This window comes from Crotalus tigris, unplaced genomic scaffold (assembly GCF_016545835.1).
Source record: "Crotalus tigris isolate CLP2741 ecotype Arizona unplaced genomic scaffold, ASM1654583v1 scf7180000017646.2482762, whole genome shotgun sequence".
In the NCBI taxonomy this organism is placed as follows: Eukaryota; Metazoa; Chordata; class Lepidosauria; order Squamata; family Viperidae; genus Crotalus; species Crotalus tigris.
In genome coordinates, this window is record NW_024096538.1 from 815328 (window position 1) to 842033 (window position 26706).

Here is a 26706-nt window from a genome sequence, read left to right on the forward strand (position 1 = left end):
AATTAGCAAAGCCCAGGAAACTTTGCAATTGGCGACACGTTTGTGGCGGTTGCCAGTCTAATACACTTTGGACTTTGGCTGGATCCATTTCTATTCCTCCCCCTGATATTCTATATCCCAAATAATCTAACTTATCCTGGTGAAATGCAAATTCGACAGTTTGACATATAATCGTGCATCAAGGAGTTTCCGTAGTACTTTGCGCACTAATTCCACATGGTCTTTCCTATTGTCTGAATATATAAGAATATCATCCAGATATACCAAGACCCCTTGGTATAGATACTCATGAATCACCTCATTTATTAGCTGCATGAAGACAGCAGGGGCTCCTTTTAGCCCAAATGGCATTACTTTATATTGGTAGCTCCCTAACGGACTATTGAATGCTGTCTTCCACTCATCCCCTTCCTTTATACGTACTCTATAATAGGCTTCTCGTAAATCCAATTTGGTAAAAATTTTACCTTTTGTCAAATAAGCTAATAGTTCTTTCATAAGTGGAAGGGGGTAGAAATTCTCTACACAGACTGCATTTAAACCCCTGAAGTCTACACACAATCATAATCCTCCATCTTTCTTTTCTTTAAATAATACAGGAGCCGCCACCCGTGACCTAGCAGGCTGGATAAAACCCCTTGCTAAATTCTTGTTAATATATGTTCTCAATTCCGCCATTTCACTTTGAGTCATTGCGTACATGCGAGGTTTCGGGAGGGTAGCTCCTGGTTCTATATCAATGGCGCAATCAATCGAACGGTGTGGTGGCAGTACGTCACATTCCTGTTCACTAAAGACATCTGCCAGGTCAATATATTCCAACGGGATTTCAATTTTTTCTTCATTACTAGGAACTTGGACTCTAGTCATTTCCTCCCCTCTGTGTACCTGTTCATGTTGAGGTGGGTTAGGGCCAATACCAATCCGTACCCTATGACACCCTCCTTTCCACCAAATAGTCGGTCCCCACTTGTCTAACCAAGCCAAGCCTAATATTACATTTTCTGTCATGAATGGGACTACGATAAATCTTAACATTTCCCAATGTTCTCCTAACTCCAATCGTACAGGCTCAGTGATGAAAGTAGCAGGCAAACCCCCCAATAAAGACCCATCTACTTGCTCAAACCGTACTGGTGTCTGCAATGCCCTTACTCTAATATCCATATTGCGTACTAACCGTTCACTAATGAGACACCTAGTACACCCAGTATCAAGCAATGCCTGACATTGTGCTCTTTTTCCTGAATGTGTACTGATGATTGTAATAGGAAGAGTAAACGGGCAAATGGGTTCGCTTACCATGGGATCTTCTGGTGTCTTTACATCCTCCTGATATATGGTTAATGGGGGTTCCATTCCACCAATTCCTTCATTGACCTCTACTCTCTCCTTTCGTGGTTTCGGGTTATCGACACGTTGTTGTGCTGCCCTCGATCTTTCAGGGATCTTCCCAGGCAATTTCTTTCCCGGCCCATCTATCCCTCCTGTAGGGACTGGTTCTTTGCATTCTGCAGCACGGTGGCCCGGTAAGTTGCACCGGAAACAACGAAACGTTGCACGAGATGAACTATCAGGTGGCCCGGATACTGGACCTACTGGCCGAACCTGCCCTAGTGGTCTACGAATCCCTAATGGGTTATCATTCTTAGGCCGGAATTCCTGCAACCCCGTATCTAAGTCTGTAACTACTCTAAACCACTCTTGCAATCTTCCAGGAATGCCCCGGAACACACATGCTTGTCTTAACTCCCTGTCCAGACCTGCCTGGAAGTGATGTATTAACAATCTCTCAGGCCAATTCCGTAATTTACCCGCTACTCTGCGAAACTCCCTAACATACTCTGCCACTGGCCGGCCCCGTTGCTTAATCCTGAGAACCTCTCCTTCCGCCCTCCGGATTCTAGACAGATCCTCAAACCGATTTCAAAGAGCTCCTAGAAATGCTCCAATGTTGGCTAATTCCTGGGCATGTTCAGTATGTAGGTCGGCCACCCACTCTAAAGCCTCTCCCTGTAGGGCTGCTGTTATTGCTCCTACCATGGCCCATTGAGAAGGATAAAGGTGGCCATACCTATCCATATGCCCAATTGCTTGACTCAAGAAAAAGGCCAATTGATCGGGGTTTCCATCAAATGTTACATTCATGGGTGGAGGACCCCAACCAAACCCTTGGCCCCATGGTCCAGGACCCCAACCCATTGTATATGAGGGACCTGTTGACGCTCCAGCTCTAGATGTAGTTGGCCCTTCTGAGGGAGGGGCCCCTGGGGCTGATCTCAATCCTCTAGATGGAACAGTCGAGGCTCCACTGGTCCCTCCCTGTGACCTGTCTTCAGTGCGACTACTACTTTATGCTCCCACTTTGGCTTGATACAAATCACTGTGTGTGGGCTCAGGTTTTAATTTTGGACTGGCCAACCTAAAGCGGCTTGACGTTGTATGAATGGAAGAGGAACCTTTTTGCGACCATGACATCGCTTCTGGACCAGGCATCCATCTCTGCCACGAAGGGGCATCCTGATATCCTCCCTCTCCAAATTGCTCCCTTAAGAGATCCATTACAGTTTGACCAGGAGCTGTGGCGTAACTCCAGTCCTCCTCCTCCTCATCCATTGACCGTCGCTCCCGCCACCTGGTCCTCATCCGAGCGTCTTCCGATGGTCCAGCTCCACCTCCTTCTGGCATACCTGTTACTACAGGACTTTGCCACCACTCCCCAGCCAGAGTAGGGGTTCCTGACTCTGTTTCTTGGGGTCCTAATGCCTCAATGGGAGGTTTGGGTAGGCCTACTTCCTTCACTTTAGGACATACCACCACTTGTTCAGCACTAGGAACCTCCAGTCCTACTACAGGACTTTGCCACCACTCCCCAGCCAGAGTCAGGGGTTCCTGACTCTGTTTCTTGGGGTCCTAATGCCTCAATGGGAGGGTAGGCCTACTTCCTTCACTTTAGGACATACCACCACTTGTTCAGCACTAGGAACCTCCAGTCCTTCCTGTTTTTCCTGTACTGGTTCGGGATCAGAGTCACCAGGGATAGCCCCCTGCACACCTTCTGCCATCCTCTTGAAAACCTATTACCAGCAACCTGCCAAGGAATTCAACCTGGGACAATTGCAGGACTCACAAGTAATCCCTTTCACCCAAGAAGAGTTCACCTAACCCACAAAAGGGGAAAAGGGAATACAAAAGGGAACAAATGAATATATGAAAAAGATGGGTTGAGCGCAAACTTTCTGTCAGCCTCCCTACCGAATGTCGCACGAAGAACACACCGACGAGATTCTTGAGTGGAAACAGCTCCGGTTTACTTCAGGGAATGCATTGACGGTTAACACAGACAAGCATAGCACTAGATCTGTGCTCTACAAAGTTTGCGCTGGGAGCAACTGCCTCCCAGCGTTATTTAAGTACACTTACATTTGCACCCCACCCTAGGTTATTACGGACCACACCTTCACCACACCCATGCTCATTACCCTACACCTGCACCAACCCCGTTCCCACCCTCCTGGCCTCCAATCAGTGTTTAAATCATTCTTCGAGACAATCTTCTGCCGACACCCTGTGTTATTATTGCGATCCACGGTTTGCTTTCCATCAGCTGACTCCAATTTTACTGCTAATCAGCTGTTCGATGGGATTTGAGAGGGATCTGCGCATGTGCGACAGTCCTTCTGCGCATGTCAGCTCCCGCTCCGCAGCACCACTGGGCTCCGCACTATCGTTGGAAACTCTTAACCATGTTTGTTTGTGGAAACGCTGCCCGTCGTACATTCTTCCCTCTCGGCCAGTAGGTTGGTTCCCCCCCTGCTTGTGTGTCGAGCCCAGGAGGGCTTGACACTTGCTTTTCTAGAAAATGATTTTTGGGTAAATAAATGCATATCCTGGTACCATATTGAGATATTTTTCATGACATTTTTAAAGATTCTGAATCTTGAACATTTCCCAGAGGATTTCCATAACCAACTTATATCAAAGAAAATAAAGGGTTATATTGAATCTGTTTCTCATTGCCTCTTCTCTAGGATTTGTTGTCATCTCTTTTAAAATAACTTTCCTAACAACTCCTGCATATCTTTGTCAAGGTGAATGCTGCACTTTGCAGGGACGTTTGCATTTCCTGATGTGAACATTTTATTTCAATAGAAGCATTTGGAAAAATCTGCCACCCTCTACACCAAAGGATTCTGGGATAATACAAAAAGTAATTCCAAACTTGGTTTATCTTGGGCATGTGCAAGTATGACCATTTGATTTTAAGACCATTTGGAGGAAGCAGAGTAAAAATTTACTTGTGTGGTACTACTTGATGGAAGCTTTACAAAAGACTGTTTACCACCTAAGTCTCATTTTGAATAATCAGCACACTGTATGGGTTAGTGATATGTGCATAATACAATGGCTTTTTATATGTCACAAATAAAATACATTGTCTATATACTATATGAGATTTTTTAAAAACAAGAGCAGTAACGAAACAATAAGAATATCAATGAGATTTCACTTCTAGGAAAAAGAATCATGATGAATTTACAAGCTCAAATAACTCCACCAAACCATTTCTGAGTTGATTTTGTGTTCTGAAGAGACAGGACTAACAGATCTGAGTAGAAGATAGATGGAAAAGGTTTGTTTTTAAAATAAAGAGAAGGAAAAACATAAGAGAGCAGTGAAGAAAAAGTTCTTTGAAGATGAACTGATCACTGAAAACAACATTGTTAGCTGCAGGTGTTCCTTGAACATAAAATATATTTTGCAATATAACAGTTGTATTTTCTTTTTATAGGGCAATAGACAAGATGGAATTACCTACTGATCTCATTGTTAAGAATTTTTCCGGTATGCTTTTTAAAGATATACAACTGACATTTAATGGTTTTAAAATTAGATGCACATTTTTCTCCTCTTGAATTATTTTATTAGTCTTCAAAAGATATGGAAGGAAACATGAACTTAATATATAGGCTTAAATAGAGACACAGTGCTTAATTAAATTTATTAAAGTTTATTAAGAAACATACTGTGCTGCAGTGAAAGAGATACCCTTGAGTCAGTTGTGTGGATTTTACCTAGAATTTTTCTTGTCTTCTCTCCTACCCCGAGTCCTTTCTGCAATTCCATTATTGTTGGGGAAGAAAGAAATTCATGGAGACCTGAAGTCTTCAAAGTCATGATGTTGGAACGGATCTAACTTTACAAATAAATGAATTTAGATAATCATTTATATAATAGACCATATTAAAATCATAGGTGTGTAAAATGCACAAAGATAATAGATTAGAAAATATCCTTAGAGGCTTCTCTGATAAATAACATTCTCTTAGCTCTGAACTATTTATACCTTCATCATAGAGGCAAATGCTTCTTATTTACAAAAGTACTCATATATTTTATTTTTGTAGAATATGTTAAGCACTGTTGGTTGGAACATGTTATGTTGGCTTTTCCAGGGCAGGTTTTATGGAAATATGGTTAATTATAAAGAGACACTAATTAGAAGGTAACAATGTGAGTGTTTCAGGAATTTCAGGAACCCAAGCATTGATATTTTGCACATACAACTTTGCATTGATATGTCTACTTGCCAAAAAATTGGACAGTTTGAACTTGAAATACTGCTGCTGTCATCATATTGTATTTATAATTGTAGATGTCTACTCCAGCATAAGGCTAATTCAAACAGTTTGCAACATCTATTCAACATTGCATTTTTCTGAATATGGCAAAGGTTGGATGTATTCATGAATTATGAGCAAGTTGCACAAACTGGATCCATGTCTAAATATTCCCACTATAATGTAATGAAGAAAATTAATATTGATTTTAAATGAATATTGATCTTTCATTTTGCAAGAAATGAATGCCTTGCAACCATATTTGAAATTCTCAAATCTGCTAGAATGTCATTAATTCTCTTGCTCTTATATTGTCCCAAGATTTACAAAAGCTTAATAGTTCAAACTTTGTGCACATTTGAATTTTACCAGTACATTTATGCTTTGCTTATATGCTATAATTACTTGAAAATAATTTTGAATAAGTGCTTCAGAAAGTGAATGCAACATTTCTTTAGTGCAGGATTATCTTTTTCATATTTCCATGCAAGTTATAAAAAGAAATAGCTAGTTTGATTACTCATATTTAAGATACTGATGTTTTAACAAGTTAACTCATTAAAGCAGCTGCACTTTTTCAGGCTTATAGGAAAATCTGAGAAAAAAACAAACAAAACTGCTTTAAAAATATGATGTGTTAACTGTCCTACAATATGCATTTTAAAGCACTTTTCCTGAAGTATTTTAAAGCAAATTTCACCAGTGATGGTCACCTTGAATGGAAGAGGAAGAGGACATTTTAAAGACAAATTTAATATAATTTATTTACGCAGTCAGAGAAACTTTTTGTGAACTTGGCCCCACAGACAGGATAACTCAGGAGCTATGAATTACCTATTGGGCAGACTCCTATCTCTAGCTGAATTCATTCAAAGGAATGCTATAGCAGTTTGGTAATTAGCTCTGAAGTTTATCTCCTTTGTAACACTTTGATTATTCTAGTGAGAAATTTTTTAGAGTCATCTGTATCCAGATACCTTTAGCAGGCTTGATCTTAAATTAGCCAGTATAATAACAATAATCAGTGCTATATATATATATATATATATATATATATATATATGTATGTATGTATGTATGTATGTATGTCTGTCTGTCTGTCTGTCTGTCTGTCTGTCTGTCTGTCTGTCTGTCTGTCTGTCTATCTATCTATCTATCTATCTATCTATCTTTGGTTGTAGGTCTTTGGTTATTCAGGTTTTCTCCCACGTAAAATTGGAAGTGTCTTGGCGACGTTTCAACGGAGTCCCATTCATCATCTTCAGGGTGGTGTTTTTGGCTTCGTGCTTCTAGGAGCAATGTGTGATCGTAGCTGTTTCTTCCTTTTAACTGCCAGTGGGGATATGAACTGATTGGGTGGGAACTTGGCTGTGTTCTGATTGGGTGGAGGTGTGTTCTGATTGGTTAGGGGCTTGATTGTGCTCTGATTGGATGGGGGGTTGGCTGTGCTCTGATTGGCTGGGGAGGTGTTCTGTTTGTGTGGGGGCTTTGTTGTGCTCAGGTTGGTCTGAGTTGCAGGGGAATTTGAGATAGTGAGCTGTGTTGCTGTTTTTTGGCTTCGCATTCGTGGTCGTGCCTCATCTTCATGGTGGGTGTCAGTTTGCTTCATGTATGGATTGGAGGGGTTTGAAGTGGCTAATGATGCAGCTATGGTCTGGCTTCTGGTTTGTGGTCATGCCTCATCATCGGTGTGGGTTTGGGTTTGCTTTTTGCGTGGATGTGTGGTGGTGACATCCTTTGTGGTTTTCATGAGTGTGGGTCTGGTGTTATTCTTTGTGTTAGGGACTTGTTTGTCAATAAGGGTGGGTTTCCAAATGGCTGGTAGGCGGGAGGTATCATCTCGTTTATTCATGCTGTGTGGGCATTTTTCTATCTCTATGGCTTCTCTGATTATTCTGTTATTGAAATGTTCAGTTTTGGCGATAGTTCTGGTCTTTTTAAAGTCAATTTCATGTTCTATGGCTTTAAGGTGTTGGACCAGGGAAAAAGTTGGTTCCTCTTTTTTAACTGAGTTCTTGTGTTCATCAATGCATGCACTTATTCTTCTGTTGGTTTGTCCGATGTATGTGGTGGGGCAAGCGGTGCATGGGATTTCATATACTCCTTAATTTTCTAACTTGATTTTGTCTTTGGGGTTTCTTAGGATGGTGGATATTTTTCTGTTTGTGCAGAACGCTGTCTTGATGTTGTGTTTGTGGAGGATCTTACTGATTCTGTCTGTAGTACCTTTTATGTATGGGAGGAGGTTTACCTTTGTAGTTGAAAAAAAAACCCTTTAATTTTTAGTGTATCTAAAAGACTAGGATTTTGTTCAAGGTAAGTTAATACTATTAATGTGACCATGCACTATGTGGCTTTAAATTACAAGAAGGCATTTTATTAATCTTTTGGGACATTTACCACTGGCATACCCATTTAGTTTAATGAGTGGAAATGTCAGCTTTCTATGTGGAATGAAATAAATAAAACAAAATTTGGTTGCTTGTAAAAGATTGAATTTTTTTAAGAAGTTGTCAAACAAGGTGTAAAAATTTACATTTGGAGTTTAATATGGATATTACTTTTAATTTATTATTACCTTTAAGTTAAACCCAATTTATTAAATAGATCTGATTAAACCTCATACTGTAGGTCTACCTTTAACATATATTATTATTAATAATAATAATACTCTAAATCACAAGACATTGGCTTTATTTCTATTCTTCCCCTCTGCAGTTTGAATATAAAGTATAAAAGACTAAAAGGAGATTTTCATAGACATCCCAGCCTTTGAACTACCCAAGGAACTGAAACAGCAAAGTTTCACTGTCAGGCAAGCTTCCACGCCAGCCGCCTTTCTTTCCTCTCACTTCACCTCTTTTTAACTTCACACCCCACCTTCTGTAAGGGAAGGCAAAAGGCTCTCTCGCCCTCTTATGAAAGATGGCCTCCATGTTTATGTGTCTTGCACTGCCACCATCAGCTTCCACACCACATGGTCTGATCCAGCCAATCAAGCCATACTCTAAAGGAGGCAGATAGCACCAGAAGGGACTCCCTTATAATGTACTACTAGCAGAGCATTTTCAAAAGCAAACGAGGATAGGGAAGGCAACAATAGGAAAAGAACGCAACTCTGGAAAATCCGTTGAAAAAAGGTGCTGGAACTACATTCTGATGCATTCTATGATAAAAAAAACCCTGAGGATAATAAATAAATGACTGCTGTGGGGAGAAGAGAACAAATGTTGAAATGAGTTGAGATATTACATGCAATCTTTGCCCCCTTTTTATGTATGTCATGTTGAGGGATCCTCAACGTGAATTTGCTTGTTTTGTTGCAGATGTTTCATTACCCAAACTAAGTAACGTCATCAGTGCTAGTAAAGAGTATGGTTTGCTGTCACTTTATATTCTAGTGGTTTCATCTGTCAGTATTAGTGGGGCTGGTCTTAGGGATTCTTTATTTGGGTTGTTTCCTGTTGGCTTCTTTGGCAGTTTCTTGATTGGGGTATTGTTTATTTGACTGTTGGACTAATCTTGGAATTAATCTCTTAACATCAGACCAACAATCAAGTAAACAATACCCAATCAAGATACTGCCAAAGAAGCCAACAGGAAATACTCAACCAAAGAATTTCTAAGACCATCCCCGCCAACACTGACAGGACAAGCCACTAGAATATAAACTGACAGCAAACCACAGTCTTTATTAGCACTGATGATGTTACCTAGTTTGGATAATGAAATGTCTGCAAGAAAACAAGCAAGTTCAGAGATCACCAAGGACTCTCCCCTATTTCAACACTGAGCTTCAAATATTCTCCTTTATTGGTATGTCATGTTATTCCATATTACATCTAGGGGTATAACTTACATTGTGACCTTTTGAAACAATTGGATTTATGTTACTAATTGCTACTTTCTTCCTCATGGCCATCTCCCCTCTCATATTTTCATTGTATTGTTCCTTAATAAAATCCCAATTCTTTCTCTGAGTCATGTATGGCCATCTATTTTGAGATATATATTCATTCCTGAGTTTGGGACCAAGATCCATATTTATTCTGTATACTTTGGGCAAGGTCCATATTCATTCTGGATTGGGAAGCATTTTTGGGTGGACATGCCTTCAAGTCAGGGATGACCCCTGGCAACTACCTGAACTGCTCCCTGCAATTTTCTTGGTAAAAATTTCAAAAGATGTTTGCCACTGCTTTCTTTCTAGGGCTGAGAAAAAGTCACTGGCCCAATTCAACCACCTGGCTTTATGCCAAAATCAAGACTAGAACGTCCAGTTTCCCAGTTTTTAGTCTGATGCCTTAACCATCACTGAAATGAATACTTTTTAACACAGTTTAGTTTTTAAAAAATCCTGTTCCTTGCATGAAAAAGTATTCACTCTGGTTTTTGAAATGTTTCTCAGTCTCCCTCTTTCTGTGCATTATACTTTTTCTCTAATGTTTGCTGATATGTGTCATAGAGAAATAAACTTTATGCAGCCAAATATATATTCATTTTGATGAGTATACATCAGTGATATGGAAGCAACAAAGATTCAAAGTAACTGAAAACTGGGAAAATCATTGCACAGTGTTTCATTGTAGAATAAGGTCATATTCCTAATGCATCTGTTTGAGCTTAAAAATAAGACAAAGCCGTTTGAAAATACTGAGTATTTTATGTGGGCAAATTTGGAAAAATCCTGAATATTGCTACAGGGAAAAGCAAAGAGATAAATAGAAAAGAGTGATTATGACATGCTGTTTCTTAAGATATAACTTATTTAAAAAGACATATTTAAAAATGAGTATTCAGTATTATTTAAAATTGCATTTAAATAGGTAAGAGATTAATATAATCATTTAAGCTTAGCATCCCTTGAATTTGTATTTTTAAGCAGGACAGATTGTGAGTTAAAATAATCCAAACTGAATGTTGCATAAAGACTGAAATAGTTTCATATCAAATTTGTATTAAATGTAGATTCCCCCTGCCCTAACATTTTCATTCATATTGAATGATGATAGCTTCTGCTAATTAAAAAAATGAAAATAAAAGCATTTAGTATCATATAGTTTGGTGTAATCTTGGGATCCTTGAATTAATGTCCCTAGTGTGAACTAAATCTCACTTTGAGATCAGAGTATAGATATTGATTCAGGCAAGGCAAATTTGACATTGCTTTCCTAAATTCAATAAAACACAATGGAGAATTCTTTGAGGGACATGAATTTTCAAAAACACAACAAAGCAAGCTTTCTATCCTTATCCAAATTGTAAGTTATGGATGTCAATGAATTAGATGCGTTAAGCATACAACCAAAGGCTGGAATGAGAAAAAAAAGGAACAAATGTGTCTCTGGAAAATATCAATTTCAGATAATTTGGGGTACAAAATTTCAAAGTCTATGAAAAGACTTCGATTTTTTTTAAAACAAAGCCTTGGAAGTTACAAACCAATATCACAAAAAGAATGAGTCAAACTAAAAAACTGCTACTGGTTTGGCAAGAAAGAGATCAACAATGTGGGATAGGGGCAGGGAGAGAAAAGTTGCCAGAGAGTTTAGTTTAGAAAAAGACAAATATTCTAGTACAGACTGAAAATGTTACTGTGAGTCATTATAAAGGAATAAACAAAGTCAAACATCTCACGGGAACCAACAACCCCACTCTCCCAATCAACAAAACTGCATAGAATGACAAATTTAGAAGCACACATTCCTTTATCAAACTTGGGTTTTTCTAAAAAATAAATAAATAAATTAGCAACTGGAAATTATTCAAAGCCTTAGAAAACCTCTCTAGGGAATGAAATACACTTCTGAAGTGAAGTAATTACATCTGTGGTTAATTTCATTGGAAGCTTGCTAACTGACAAGGAAGCATTTACAAAAGCCACAATCACTGGGATTACATGTTCTCAGGAGTCTAACACAGCCATACAATCCAGGACGCTCACACTCAACTCTTCAGTGCAGATGTGCTCTAATTAGATATGTTTCAGACCCAGGTGTGCATATCAAAAGATAAACAGCGCATACTGATGAGCTGAGAGATTCCCAAGAAATTCTCCTAAACAGTAATACTGTGTGGATTCCAGATTCAGAATGCATTTAAAAATTAAGGCAGGTTTGTTGCCCTTTTCCTTGTAATGATAGCCTTGACTATAAGAATGCAAATGCAAATTCACTCAAATGGGACCAATCACTTTTGAAACCATGGTAGAGAAAGTTATTTTAATAATAGCCTTCCTGCTTTTTAACCATCTTCAGTTTACGATTTCTTGCACTTGCAGCAACTCTTGCTTCATTAGGAAAAAAACACAATTTTTTTCTCATGTAAAATCTCTCTCCCCTCCATTTCAGATAAATGGGGTTGTTTTATAAATTTCTTGGAGGAAAGAGTGAAGCAATCTATTATTTGAGAAAATGATACTTTTTTTATTTAATGGAGATTTGGGTGTATGCAAGAAAGGTGATATGTAAGGTTATTTGGAGAATACCAAAGTCCCTTCTACTTTTTATTTTTTAAATTGTTTCCTGAGGAAAGTCTGAGCAATCATAGACTATATACAGTTGGATATAGAAAGTCTATACATCCCATTATTGAGATGTAAAAAAATCAGACCAAGATAAATCACTTCAGAATTCTTTATACCTAAAGAATACATAAGCTGCACAATTCAATTGAAAAACAAGTTAAATTCTTTGGGGGGGGGAATAAAAAAAAACCTTAAATAATGTGACTGTATAGGTATTCGCACTGTCTTATAAGTAGGGATGTGGTTGGGTTCAGAATTAACAAATAATATTCAAATTGATGTTAAATAGTAATCCCTACACACCTGCCATCTATTAAAGTGACTCTGATCAAGCCGTATAAAGTTCAGCTGTTCTAGAAGAATTTTTCTGACATTTACTCAGTTGCTTTTTACAGCAAAAAACATGTTCTGCAAAGAGTTTATAAAGCATTAAAGGGACTTCTTGTTGGAAGGTGTAAGGTAGAAGAAGGGTACCAAAAAAGAAAGAAAGAAAAGAAAAAAGGAATATTGGAACAACAACAACAACAACAAATAAAGAAACTTGTTCTCTACTACAACTGATTGTACAAGGGTACCAAAAGGGATGAAAGATGAGGGAGAAGAAAGATTTGAATTAGTGTCCAAAGTAATAATGTTGTGTGTGTTTGTGTGTAAAGGAATCTGAAAGAAAAGAAAAGCCATGAGAGTTTAGAGCAGGGGTGTCAAACTGTTGGCCCACGGGCCAGATGCATCATAACAAAACCATGCCCACCCCATTGCCGGCAATGGCAAAAAAGTTGTGATACATCACAACACGTCACAACACATGACATTGCGAGTTTGACTCCCCTGCTTTAGAGGAAGCAAGTCTAAAAAAAAAAAAGGCAGGCATTGGTAGACAGGTCCACACAGAAGTCAGCCAGTGTGGCTTGCCTTCACTAGACAGATGGGAAGACCAATAAATAGTAAAACAGGAATTCAGGTCCTGGGGTGGCCACAAACCCAAGCCCATTGTAAACCATTACAATCTGGATTAGAATTTCTGAAGCAACTGGTTTAAAAAACAGATGGAGGGAACAGCTTAGGGGCTGTAATGTGGAATTACCCCAAAGATATCTACTCTCGCCTCCCAAATCCATAATGGATCACTCTAGTTCAGTGGTTCTCAACCTTTTTAATGCCGCAAGCCCCAACCGGTCGTAAGCCGAGGACTACTCAACTGGCATAAGTCGAGGACTATTCAACTGGTGCAGCACCATTTGCAGAATGGGACTTTTGGCGGGCTCAGCAGGGCAGAGATAGCCTGGACAATTCCTATTGGCTTTTGAAAGCCAATAGAATTAGACTCTATTCAAGAGAGTCTATTCTATTGGCTTTCAAAAGCCAATAGAATAAAAGGGAGTAGCACAGCTAAGGAAAAAATGGTGGACTGCGGTGTTTGGCAACCCCTGTGAAATGGTCGTTCGACCCCAAATGGGGTCCCAACCCACAGGTTGAGAACCACTGCTCTATTTAAAATAACATCTGTTAGTAACTGAATGAAAACTCATTTCTGATTGTGTAGCTCTTGAGGTCCCCACGTCACCCCTGTCTTTTTCTTCTTTCTTTTTGAAATGGCTGCATCAACTCCTACTCTCCATGCACTTTCCATGAAATTATTTTCTGATTTTTGTATTTCCCATGACAAATAGCTTGGCAGAGACTTTTCTTAAACATATTGAACCTGCTTACAAAATTGTAGGAGGGGGGAAAATGACAAATAATTGAACCACATGAAAAACTGTAATTTAAAAAACTGAAGAAACCAGCACTGTTCAGAAAACATCTTAATATATTACAAAAGCATATGCATAGAATAAATTCTGTAGAATGTGAAATAATAAAATAGCAATAGACTGGCTGCCTATAGTGAATATTATGTAGAGAAAAGACTGCAATAATACTTTGAAATCTCTATTGAAAGAGATGAAAGGAACAAGCAAGTGTTACAATGTCTGAGAATATTTATTATTTCTTTTTTAGTCACGTGGCTATAATAAAAAGTGCATTTGATATCTAAAACAGATATTTGATGTCTAATCTTTTAACAATTTTTTTCATTTTTTAATGTATCAACTTAAATAGTTCTACAACTGTCAATTCTTTAAACTATTTATTGCTACGGAACAAGGAAATATACCTAGTTCAATTATTTATTCAGATCTACAATGCATCTATCTCCAATATTTAAGTAATGCAACTCTTTTGAAACATGAACAAAAGAAATGTATACTATAATAATGTCCTGATCACCACTGTGTTTTTTCATCAACTTCTTTCCATCTTTTTAGATGTCTAGATTCTTCATTCAACCCCTTTTTCCTCCTATATGGAATTCCTGTAGAACTACTCCCAGCTAATCACCTTTTCCCTTTATGCTGATAATTATTATTTTTTTTATTGAAAGTTTTTAAAAGTTTTTACAAATAACAAAAAAAGAACAACAACAAAAAAAAAAACAACCCTCACCCAACCCCTCCCAAACCACCCCCTCCATCTCCCCCGAGCTTCCCAGAGCTGAATATAGGCTTAATTAAAATTTTAAAAAACCTAAAAAAAAAATTTAACAACTTGTAAAATAGTTAATAATAAAATAAAATATATATATAACATAAGCATTAAAAAGAAAAAATACTTAAAAAAAGGAAAAAGAAGAAAAGAGATAGAAAGGAGAAAAAAAGGGAAAAAAGAGAAAAAGTACAATCTATAAAATATCAAAAATTATATACAAGTTATAAAAAAGCTAAATGATATTTTTTATATCCAATTTATATTGTTTAAAATTTATCCATTTTTCCCATACGGTAAAAAATTTCTCTTGAGATTGCTCCTTTAAAAAAGCCGAAATCTTTGCCATTTCCGCCAGATAAGAAACTTTAACAAACCACTCTTGCAAAGTAGTCAAAGATTCCTTCTTCCAATATTGCCCTACTAACAGCCTTGCGGCTGTAATCAAATTTAACATCAATATAACCTCCTTAGCATCACAATCAGTAACAATACCTAACAAAAATAATTGCGAAGTAAATTTTACCCTCTTTCTAAAAATTCTTTGAATATTCCACCATATCTTAATCCAAAAAGCTTTTATGTTTTTACAGGACCACCAAATATGATAATAAGTGGTGTCCAGACAACCACATCTCCAACATTTAGGCTGTAAGTCAGGGTACATTAGAGACATTTTTTGTGGATCAAGGTGCCATCTATAAAACATTTTATAAAAATTCTCCCTTAAATTCTGGGCTTGTGTAAATTTAACATTCCTCACCCAAATGATTTCCCAGGTATCCAGTGGAATTGGTTCACCAAAATTTTGTGCCCATTTAATCATACAGTCTTTAATTAATTCTGATTCTGAGTCCAATTCCACTAGAACCCCGTAAACCCTCTTAATGTGAGTTTGTCTTTGATCCTTTACTTGTTTAAAAAGATTTTCATCTTCTCTAAGCCAGCCCAAATTACAATCCATCTTCCATCTATCCACTATTTGTCTATATTGAAACCATGAATAGGTAATATTTTCCAAAGATTTTAACTGCCAATTTTGACCATCCCATCTAAGTAGTTGTGTATAAGAGACCCTATCCATTTTAACTCCTCTCCTTATCCCCTCTATCGCATGCCAAGGTATGGCCCATAAAGGTATTTTAAAATCACTCTTATAATATTTCCTCCAAACCCGAAATAAAGAAATCCTTATAATATGTGATTTAAAAACTCGATCCACTTTTTTATTAAAAATTAAATAGGCATGCCATCCAAAAAGTAAATCCCAACCCTCCAGATGGAGTATTTCTACATTTGTTAAATAAACCATGCTAGCAAACCATTTAAACATATTTATATAACTTATATTTAATGGGAATCAAATGTAAATATAACAAGATATTTAAGAAGAATCTATATTTAAGTGATTATTATGCACATTGACAAATATATGGTACTTTCCATAACATATTTACTGCTCTAGATTACCAGCATGAATATATATATATATATAAACAGCCTCTTCACTGGGGTTCAGAGGGTCTTGACCCTTTTGGCCTTAAATCTGCCCTACCCCTCAAAGACAATAACAACTACAAAAGTCTGAATATTTTCATTTTCTGAATAATCAGTGGCTTAGTTTCTCTGTTTATATTTACATACTGGATGAAGGAAAATTTGAATGAAGGAAAATTAAACTTATGTTAGGCAATACTGTATTGTCATATTTTACTTTGTTTCATGTTTAAGTTTGAAATTGTTTAATGCCAAGTTGGAATTATGCCTGATATTTTCTTGTTCTCTTTGTTGTACTCTGTGATTTGTACAATGTGCCAATTTTTGTGCCAAGACCAATAATTACAGAAGCCATCCTGGAAGTTATGTGTAGTCTGACTCTGGCTACTTAGAAAAGGATGTAATTGGCAAATTTGAAAAAGCAACACTTAGATGTTGACAGAATTGGACACTTTTATCCTACTTTCTAGATTTGAAAACCAGTTCACAGGCTTTGTTTTAACCCTAGTAAGACCAAGTTGCTTTGGGTTTTAGAAGTCCCTGGTTCTGGGATATTTCCATCTCATGTTTAGAATGGCATTATACTGTTACAGACTGATCTTGTGCACAATCTAGGAGTCCTCCTGAACTCATGGCTCCTGGTCAAAAAGAAAGCGGTAACCATGGCTGAGAGGATCTTTGAAAGCTTTACATTCTGCATAACTTACACTTGTTCCTGGACTCCAATTAATCATGCCTTAGTCACTTCCCTATTACTACAAAGAGCCTTACGTGGGGTGCCCAATAGTATTCAGATGTTTTGACTGGTGCAAAATGTAGCAGTGTGAGCAATTATGGTGCCAGTTATTTGGTACATGTGACATCTCTGCTCTATGAGTTGCATTGGTTACCAGTGTGCTTCTGGGTGCAATACAAGGTGCTAGTGGTTATCTTTAAAGCCCTTCATGCCTTAAGGCTAGGTTACTAATGGGACTGTTTCTCCTCGGTAGTGCCTACTAGCCTGTTAAATTCAGAAGGAAAGACATGTTCCAGGTCCCATCCACTAATGGTCTCTTTTACTAGAGCAGTGTTTCTCAACCTTGGCAACGTTAAAATGTATGGACTTCAATTACCAGAATTCCCCAACCAGCATTAATACAATTTCCACCAAAATGTATGACTCTTTTTCCAATTAACTGAAAAACCTGATAAAAGGCTAACCACTGTATTATATCAATTAATATCTACAAAAAATGAGTACATGATTAATACAAGAAGCCTTGTATTAATGTATTGTATTAATACAAGATGCAGTGATTAAAGTATAATATTGCAAACAAATTCTGCCCATAGCATGAAGTTTGATTCTGATGGACGTCGTTGATTCGGCCTTCCATCCTTCTGAGATCAGTAAAAGGAGAACTCAGACTGTTGCGAATAAATATGCAATGTAATGCTTCTACCTTGTACACCATCCAGAGAATGCTGTAAAATGTTATGGGATGGTATATAAGCCTAAAAGACTATTGCTATCATTATCAATAATATAGAAAATTATAGAACAGTTATGGTTAACTTCTGTCACTGATATATTCAAAATGTCATTGTTTCTCTAAAAAGGAGATAATAAAGTGTTAAAAGACACTCTTGATGAATTCTTTGATATATTTTGATAAATAAAGCAATAATTCTGTTTGCAATGAGCTCCCTAAGAAAGAGAGTTGTCATGTTTACAGCTTCTTTGTTGATATAATCTGTTTGACTTGTGCCATCATATTCAGCTAACTTATTTCACCATTATACCTGCAGTAAGCCAGGAACTGGTTGGGATTTGAAAGAGGACACCTGCAAATGTCCAGCAGAATCATCAGACATATTAATTACATATTATTTAAGCATTCAGGAATTTTCTAGGTTCAATAGATGTCTGGGAAATATAATGTAATGGGCCTAGACTAGAGCTTCTGCAGAAGTCACCAACAGTCTAAAATTCCACATGAAAATATTTGACACATTTGATTTCTTATAGAATCCTCTCCAAATTCCTTCTTATAAGAGTGATGAAACATCAGTAAAAATCTTTGACTGGACAGTAAATATTCTCCTATTTGAATGTAGTTTTATTAAGTTTGATGTTTTTTATTCCTTTAAATATTCTCTAGATTTCTGGGCATAAATTATTATTTTTTATCTGTAAATGGTAAGCATCAACATTCAGTGTTGGAGTTATGCTTGTCATATTACTTAGAATAATGGAAAAAGTCTAAAGCACATAAAAGCTTTTTTTTTAAAAAAAATCCATCATTGTTACAGCTAAAGAGAGCATAAATGGACCACACAACTGGTTTCCCATAGTATATTCATTCCATTATTGGTTTAAAGAATTTTGACTATGTTTTGGCACAGTCTGTGATACATAAATCAATTCATGCACGCATATAAACATACTACTGCACCAGAATTTAGAAAGGATAGTGACAATATCAGCATGCTACAGTAACTCAAAACTCTGATATCTGTGAATGACCGCACATTCTGTGATGTGCTAGTCTTTGCTGTAATAATATATTAAAATGTTTAATGCTGTAATTGCCATTGTCCTATTAAGCTTAACAGGAATTCAGTGTATGAATATAATTTAAATGTAAGTTTTTTATTTATTATTATATCTTGTTCGTTCAATTTTTTCTCATTATTTTCAATGCAAATAAAATTCTGAAGTAAACAAAAAGAAATGTCCATTTCCTACAGAAAATATACAGTACAGGAAATATAAATGCTAACCAAGATGATATAAAAGGATTGTAAATCTTGAAAAATGTAATCCATAAACTAAAAAAACAGGCCAAATTTAATAAATTTTATATTGATTAAGCCTCTGAAGGTATTTAATATATATATTACAGTATTGAGGAAATATCATTTATCTTTCTAGAACAAAATTTTCCAGTAATAAAACTTATTTATTTAACAGGTAATACTTCTAGATTTGTTTAGTGTAATGTAGTTTTTTAAATTCAATTTCAGGAAAGTCTCCTTCACAAACTCTGCATAATTAAATAGAAGTTATATAATATCAGTTGGTATTATAACAAATAGAAATTTGTCCTATGTTTTGTGTGTGTATATATACATATGTACATATTTATGTGTGTATGTGTTTGTGTATCATCTCAAACATAAGAAGTACACAGCACTGAAGATGCAGCATATAAAAATAAATTGTATCTTAAGGTATTTTAAATTAAAGTGTTCTTGGAAACTAATCAATAGAATGGATTAAGTGTTTAAATATATGGGTTCCTAATTAATAGTTGAATTCATTCAATGCGCTCTTAAGTGAACTGGTCAACAGAACAGCTAAAATGATCTTATTTATTTATTTATTTATTAGATTTATATACTTTGCCCACCCTCATAAAACGTGACTAGAGCTACTTAAAAACAGAGACTTTAAACAATAGAGGGGAGGGGAGAATTGTTTTGTATTTCTTAACTTACAAGAAACTGAGTGGTGAAGTCAAAATGATTCTCATCTTTATCTTATTATCCAAGACAAGCAATCAACCGACTTCAGAAACCTGTATTTAGAACATGCGTAATGGATTTTGATTTCTTTTCAAAACCTGTTGCCTTTCATCCATTCAGTCTGCTTCAAATATCTTTCTTAGGATCATATTTAACACAAATTAGCAGTGTGATAATTATTACAGTCTGGAATTACCGAAATGAAAAAAACAAGGCATCTAAGATCATGTGAAATGAGTTAGTGACTGATTCCCTATTATAGGTTCCCATTATGAAAAGGGAACAAGTCTGGACCTGATAGAAGCTGTATTATAAACTTTAAATTTGTAAAATTTCCTCTTCTCTCTCCCCCTCTCTCCCTCTCATCTACCCTGGTAATGTCAGAAGATAACAAATGCTGCTTTGAATAATGTCAGTGATTTGATAATGAAGGGAACATCCATTGCTTAGGAAAAATATGTGAATGTTGCAGTAAGGCAACAATCTTTATATTTGTCTTGATACCAGACTGGTAACATTCTATATACTATTAATTATGTCATTGAGCATGGCATTCTATTGTTTTCTCCCAGATCTCCTCCTGATATACTGTATTATAGACATAGGAATGCAGTATCTTATATGAAATATAACAAGCATCTTATCCACATGAGAGCTTTACAACATACTTCCAACAATTATTATATTCATTATTATAAATTTGCATAACATTTTGGCTCGATTCCAACAGCTGAGTACTGTATAGGAGGCTAGGCCTTTCATTGCGGTGGAATAGCTTGTATTTACTAGTTCAGAAATTCCATAGAAAAATATAAGACCCTATTCTCCAATGGGCTGATAGAACTAAGATTAATGCTTCTAAAACAGTATTATGGAAAATATTTCTATTTTGAACATCAGATACATTTTCTGATGTACAAATATGATCAGTGTTTCACTGAATTTCATTCATACAATTTTTAAACATAAAACCATTTCCACAATTATCAAAAGGTATTTTCAAATGATATTCATATACAAAAGTTGACTTACTGTGGATAAGTCCATAACTATTCATAAATAACCATGAAAGGTAGTTAATTAATTGTGCCACTTTGTATATACAGTAGATGCTTCTACTGGTGCAGTTCTATTTTTAAGAAATATTTACTAAAATGCAGTTTTCAGTTGAATTAAACATACCGTGTACAATGTATATTTTAATGCATATCAGATATATTCCAAAATGCTCATCAAAACCTATGATGATTGACTTACCCCATTTAGAGGATAGGTTTTCCATCCCAGCTCTCCAATTGCAGTGGTTGTATCAAGCAATACAACTAGAAACAAATAAATAAAATTAATTGAGGATGTGCTTTAAATAATTTAATGCAACAAGTACACTACTTCATAAAATTACTACCTTTTTTCTATGTTGCATTAGGCAATAACTCAGGATATAAAGATTTCCTAAAAATATTCCTTTTCCATTTCAACTATTAATAAACAGAATTTTAATGGTATTGTTTATAGATTGTCAAATATCCAAACCTCTCTAAGATATTTTAAAATGCTTTTTGGTGCAGGAATCTTTAATAACTTGTGTGTAGAAATTAACACAGAAGCATATTAATAGGAACATGTGCATTATGCTTTGTAGAATAATGGATATAATAGATGCCTGCTTAGAGTTAGTATTCTTGAGATTGTTGATTGTGTGATTTGTTGGGCTTGAAGCCAACAACACATTTATGAGAAATAAACCACCATTTGGTTATCAATGACAGACACTCAAAGATATAGAACCTTCATTACACATTAGAAAACTACAACATTACATTACTTTTTGACATAATCACCATTCAAATTGAGGCACTTGTCATAATATCTTACAATGTTTGAAATTCCTTAGTAGTAGTCGCTCGGTGCCAAATCTGGGCTATGGGGGTGTAATCAAAAACATCCCAACGGAACTGCTTCAAAAGTTCTTGGGTGTGCCTAGTGGTGTGCGGACGATAATTATCATGAACCAATACTACACCAGAAATCAACATACCCTGGTGCTTGTTATGGATGGCTCGTCTGAGTTTTCATAACATTTCACAGTAGACTTCTGAATTGATGGTTGAATCAAACTCCATGAACTTCACTAGCAGTACTCCTTAGGTATCTTCACATTTGGTGGGATTTTCTATGGCATCACTTTCAGTGTCATAGTGTGTGAGTGTCGGTCATTGATAACCAAAAGGAGGTTTATTTCTGAATTGCCCTCATACAATATATCTTCATGTTCTCCTAAAAATCATATCCATAATGACAACACAAAGTATTTTGAAATTTAAAATCAATACTAAAGAAGAAATAAGAGAGATTTTATTCCAGGTTTGAAATATAAAATTTATATTTCATATATAAAACCTGTAGTTTTGTATATACTTATGTTGAACTAAATCCTAGGAAATTATTTTTAAGAAATCACACATAGGATTAGGATAATAAAATGGAGTTCATCTTATTTTGTGCATATGTGCATATATACGTATCTATATGAGGGTATGTGCAAATTTAAATACACTTGCTATTTTGAGAATGATCAACATTGATAATGTACATTTAAGATAGTTTGAACAGTTTGTAACATATTATTTCCTGTGGTTAATAGAATTATGATCCTTTTTTAGCCCAATGACTTGGGTTTGCATAACATATCAAATTATCCATTGGAAAATATTTGAACAAAATACAAAAACAAACTGGTTGTTTAGTTTATGGTTCAGTATGTTTGCAAATTGGTGAATAATTAAAAAATAATTGATCATACTTTTATTTAATCATATTTTTATTTAAATACTGATTTCTGATGTATTTATAAACTAACTACTATTCAAAAGCAGTGTGATATATGTAGAAGCAGTGTAGAATATTTTAGAAGGCTTTTGTTTATCTGAATAAAAATGTGGAAATTGGTGGAATATATTAAATTAAATGCCCCTATAAATGCTGGCAGAAAGAAACAGCAGCATGCTACAATATTTACAGGAAAACTGTAACATGAGGAAGTGATGTCTGAAAGTCCTGTATGCTTTATATTTGCAGAAATTTGACATTTTATGAGATTTATGTTTAGTTTATATTTCTTTCAAGTGGAAATACTTAACTGTGCCACAAAAATAGCACATACTGTAACTCTAACTTTGTTCTTTTATATGGAATAACAACAAGGAATAATGCTTCATAGGTTCTCTTCTGTGGAATTCTAGGCATTAAACACACACATGCTATTGATGCATCCTTTTCTGCATATAAAATGTAATATGAATAAATAGTAATATGAATAAATAGCATAAAAATATAGCATGCATTTTATGGGCTGCAAATTCTGAGATTCATAATTAAACTTATATTATCACGAAAATATGGTCCCTTTTATATCATTTCTAAATAAAAAACACATATTAACTATTCTGTTAAATAATGGGAACATACGGAGGTACACAGTATCTAGGATGTTTTGAATCTTCTCAACAATAATTACAGCTAGATTCAGTATTAAACATATTAAAAAAGAGCACCATTTTGACTGATCTTCTAGACATTCTAGATAGGCCATTTTTATTTCATTTGCTAAGGTAAGAACAGAGCATAAACTGAAAAAAAGGGTCTGGGCCCCTCCTTGAGTTATGCAGGAGTAACTCTTGCGACAAAAACACTCAAGACAGATGCATGAGATGAGTTAAGTCAGTTACCCAGATATCAAGACATAAAAGACTTTGTTGAACAAAACCAGCATTTTCAACAGCACTCAGAAATTTCTTGTAAGTCAATGCAGCAGTTTGCAAAATTGATGACACATGGCACAGGGAGATCTCATTTGCCAAATGCACTTCATATGCTGCAATTAACATCAACACTATTTAGTAACCATTGCAGTAACTGATTCTACAGGTAAAATAATAAATGTGGGAAAGCTATTGCCAATATACCAGAAAGAATTGCAACTGATGGACTAGTCACAGTTGAGCAAAGCTTTTCGTAGCTATGACCTACATATCCTTATTTAGCAAAAATCTTGTATCTAGAACACCTAAGTTGCAGGTTTTGGTATCTAAGGGGTTGCCACAAAGAAGAGGTCAACATATTATCCAAAGCACCTGAAGGCAGAATAAGAAGCAATGGATGGAAACTAATCAAAGAGAGAAGCAACTAGAACTAAGGAGAAATTTCCTGACATATAGAGCAATTAATCAGCGGAACAATTTGCCTCCAGAAGTTGTAGGTGCTCCAACACTGGAGGTTTTTAAAAAGAGATTGGACAACCATTTGTCTGAAATGGTATAGAGTTTCCTGCTTGAGCAGGGGGTTGGACTAGAAGATCTCCAAGGTCCCTTCCAACTGTTGTCATTCTATTATGCCTTTAGGAAGAATAAAAGAACCAACTAGCAGCAGGCAAAAGACTCCAGTTGTTTCTGCAATTCATTTTCAGGATCCAGACTTAAAGTCTTCAAGCACCAGGTCAAGATTTCCACTGTGTCTCAATTCAGCCCAAGGTGATGATGTACAACTAAATATTACCCGTGTGTTGATAACACCTCAGCCTATATCAGTGGGTGACTTCTTCCAGTGGCTTTATTCAGATATTAAAATGCAAAGAGAGAGGACCAGTCTCTCTGGCATCTCACAAATAAGCAAACCCTGGATGACTTCTCTGCTATTATCACCAACTGATATTACTCTTAGGAAGGAGCAGAAACACTCTTCACCACAAGAGAGAGCTTTCCACTCCTAATCACCATGAGCAGCTGAGAAAATATGTTTGATGGCATTGAAGACTGCTCAAAGGTTCAAAAGGACCTCTTGGAAAAAAGTGTGCTCCCCCATGCAGATTTCAATAAAAATAACTAGTAGAAAAATAAATAGGATTCTCAGTTCATGCCTAGGTCTGAATCCTTATAGTATTGTAATCATTTTTTTCTAGAAAACACCTCTTCAGAATGAGCCATTAGCATGAAAGGCAAGTAAAGGCAGGTTTTTTGTTTCATTGGGTGAAAAATTAAACATGATGATTGGAATTCTGCAGAGAGATTGGTAGCTTAATTGTTATGGATAAGTTTATACATTGTGCCTTAGTTGAGCTCTAAACTGCAGAAGATGATATTCTTCTAGGGAACAAGAGCGGAATGCAGGATAAGTCAATGCAAGAATGAAACAATAAACAATGTATGCAGAACGAGGTGTGCAAATTTTCTCTTTTCCTATAGGGAGGTTTTTTTAAAAATGAATTTTTAAGAGGCATATGTTTATTTTATTTATTTTTAAAATTTATAAGCCGCCCCACTCCCGAAGGACTCTGGGCGGCTAACAATAAAAACACATAAAACATAACAAAACAACAATACAGGGGTAAGGTTTTATAAACCCCAGGCCTGCCGGAAAAGCCAGGTCTTAAGTAGCTTATGGAAGACCAATAGGGTGGGAGTGGTCCTAATCTCCGGGGGAGCTGATTCCAAAGCGTGGGCGCCATCACAGAGAAAGCCCTCCTCCGCGGCCCCGCCAAATGGCACTGCTTGGCCGACGGGGCCTGAAGGAGGCCCAGCCTGTGGGATCTAACCGGACGTAGGGAACTATGAGGTAGCAGACGGTCTCGCAAGTAGCCTGGCCCTGAGCCATATACGGCTTTAAAGGTAATGACCAACACCTTGAATTGGACCCGGAGACCAATAGGCAACCAGTGCAGCTCACGGAGGATAAGTGTAACGTGGGTGTATCGAGGAGCACCCACTAACACTCGCGCAGCTGCATTCTGGACCAACTGTAGTCTCCGAATATTTTTCAAGGGTAGCCCCATGTAAAGTGCGTTGCAGTAGTCCAGTAGTTTAAATGGCAGAATTTTTTTCCCCTCCTGCACTGAATGTTAGGAAAAGTTACAGCTTTTATATTTATACCTCTTACTAAGGCACTGAATTTTTCCATAGGTAACATGTGGAAACAAGTGGTCCATAACCAGGTCAGCCACATCCCCCCCCAAGAATATTGTTCTCAATAAGGCAAACAGTGTGCTCCAATGCAGTCCCCCCCCCAATGGAATGTCCTTCAGATATTCAGATTTCAACTCTCCACCCTGATCGTTGTGATTCTATAACTCTGCCAAATGTGTTCTTTATGTAAATTATTATTGATTGGGCTTCTTATAGAAACTATAAAATGACAATATTAATGTCTGTTAAACACTTGGTTCAAACATTTCAGAGAGTATATTACAGCCTAGCCTACTTCATAATTTGTTATAAGGATTCTTTGTTCTTCTTTTTTAAGTGTAAGATATTTATGCACAGCTCTGTGAATGAAAACTACATTCATTACCCTGAAGTGTTTTAAAATGATTTTCCATGGAAACAATGCACTTGTGTATTTTTTACAAAAAAACTACTAAATGAAATGAATAAATGAAAGAAAAAAAATACATACAAATCTGATAGCTAAAACATCATAAGTTGTTATATCATAATGGGATTTAGTCACATAGGTGGAACACCATAAATAAATCTCACCAAAATGACATATGCATTCTAAAGAAGTATTTCACTAATAGCTCCTTCCAAACAAATGAGATAATAAATCCCAGTAACCAGTAAAATGCTTGTGGCTCTGGGAGATTTTTTTTCTTTTAAAAATCTCATAGTCCCTAGATTTTCTTCCAAACAACTCCTTCAGTCTCTACAGTATTGTAAATCCCTAATCCGAGGCAACTACAGAATCTATTTTCCTTGAGCTCTGAAAAGAAGATGAGCTGCTTTCACTGTTTCTTGTTGTATTATTGAACCTCTTTTTTCCCCTGCTGATCTGCAAAGAGCCCATGAAATGAGACAGCTGAGATACAAAGGCAAATGTCCTAGAGAGTCAGACACTAGAAGCCCTGACCTACTTTTCTGATTCACTCAGCAGCTTTGCTCTGTCTCACCTCATCTTTTCATCTTTGATCCTGATGATGGGCAAAATGCTAGTTCTGGAAATCCTTAAATCCATCTCCTTGAACTGAAGAACTTCCTA

At 36.3% G+C, this 26706-nt stretch overlaps 1 protein-coding gene across 2 annotated transcripts in view; it reads right to left on the reverse strand.

The window, feature by feature from the left end:
• The window catches only part of EPHA6 (EPH receptor A6), a 429534-nt gene that overhangs the window by 376319 nt on the left and 26509 nt on the right, over window positions 1-26706 (reverse strand). For both annotated transcript variants that reach the window (XM_039335687.1, XM_039335688.1), the window contains exon 2: window positions 20935-20999. The gene's annotated coding sequence lies outside the window, so the exon portion shown is untranslated. The remainder of the gene's footprint in view (window positions 1-20934; window positions 21000-26706) is intronic.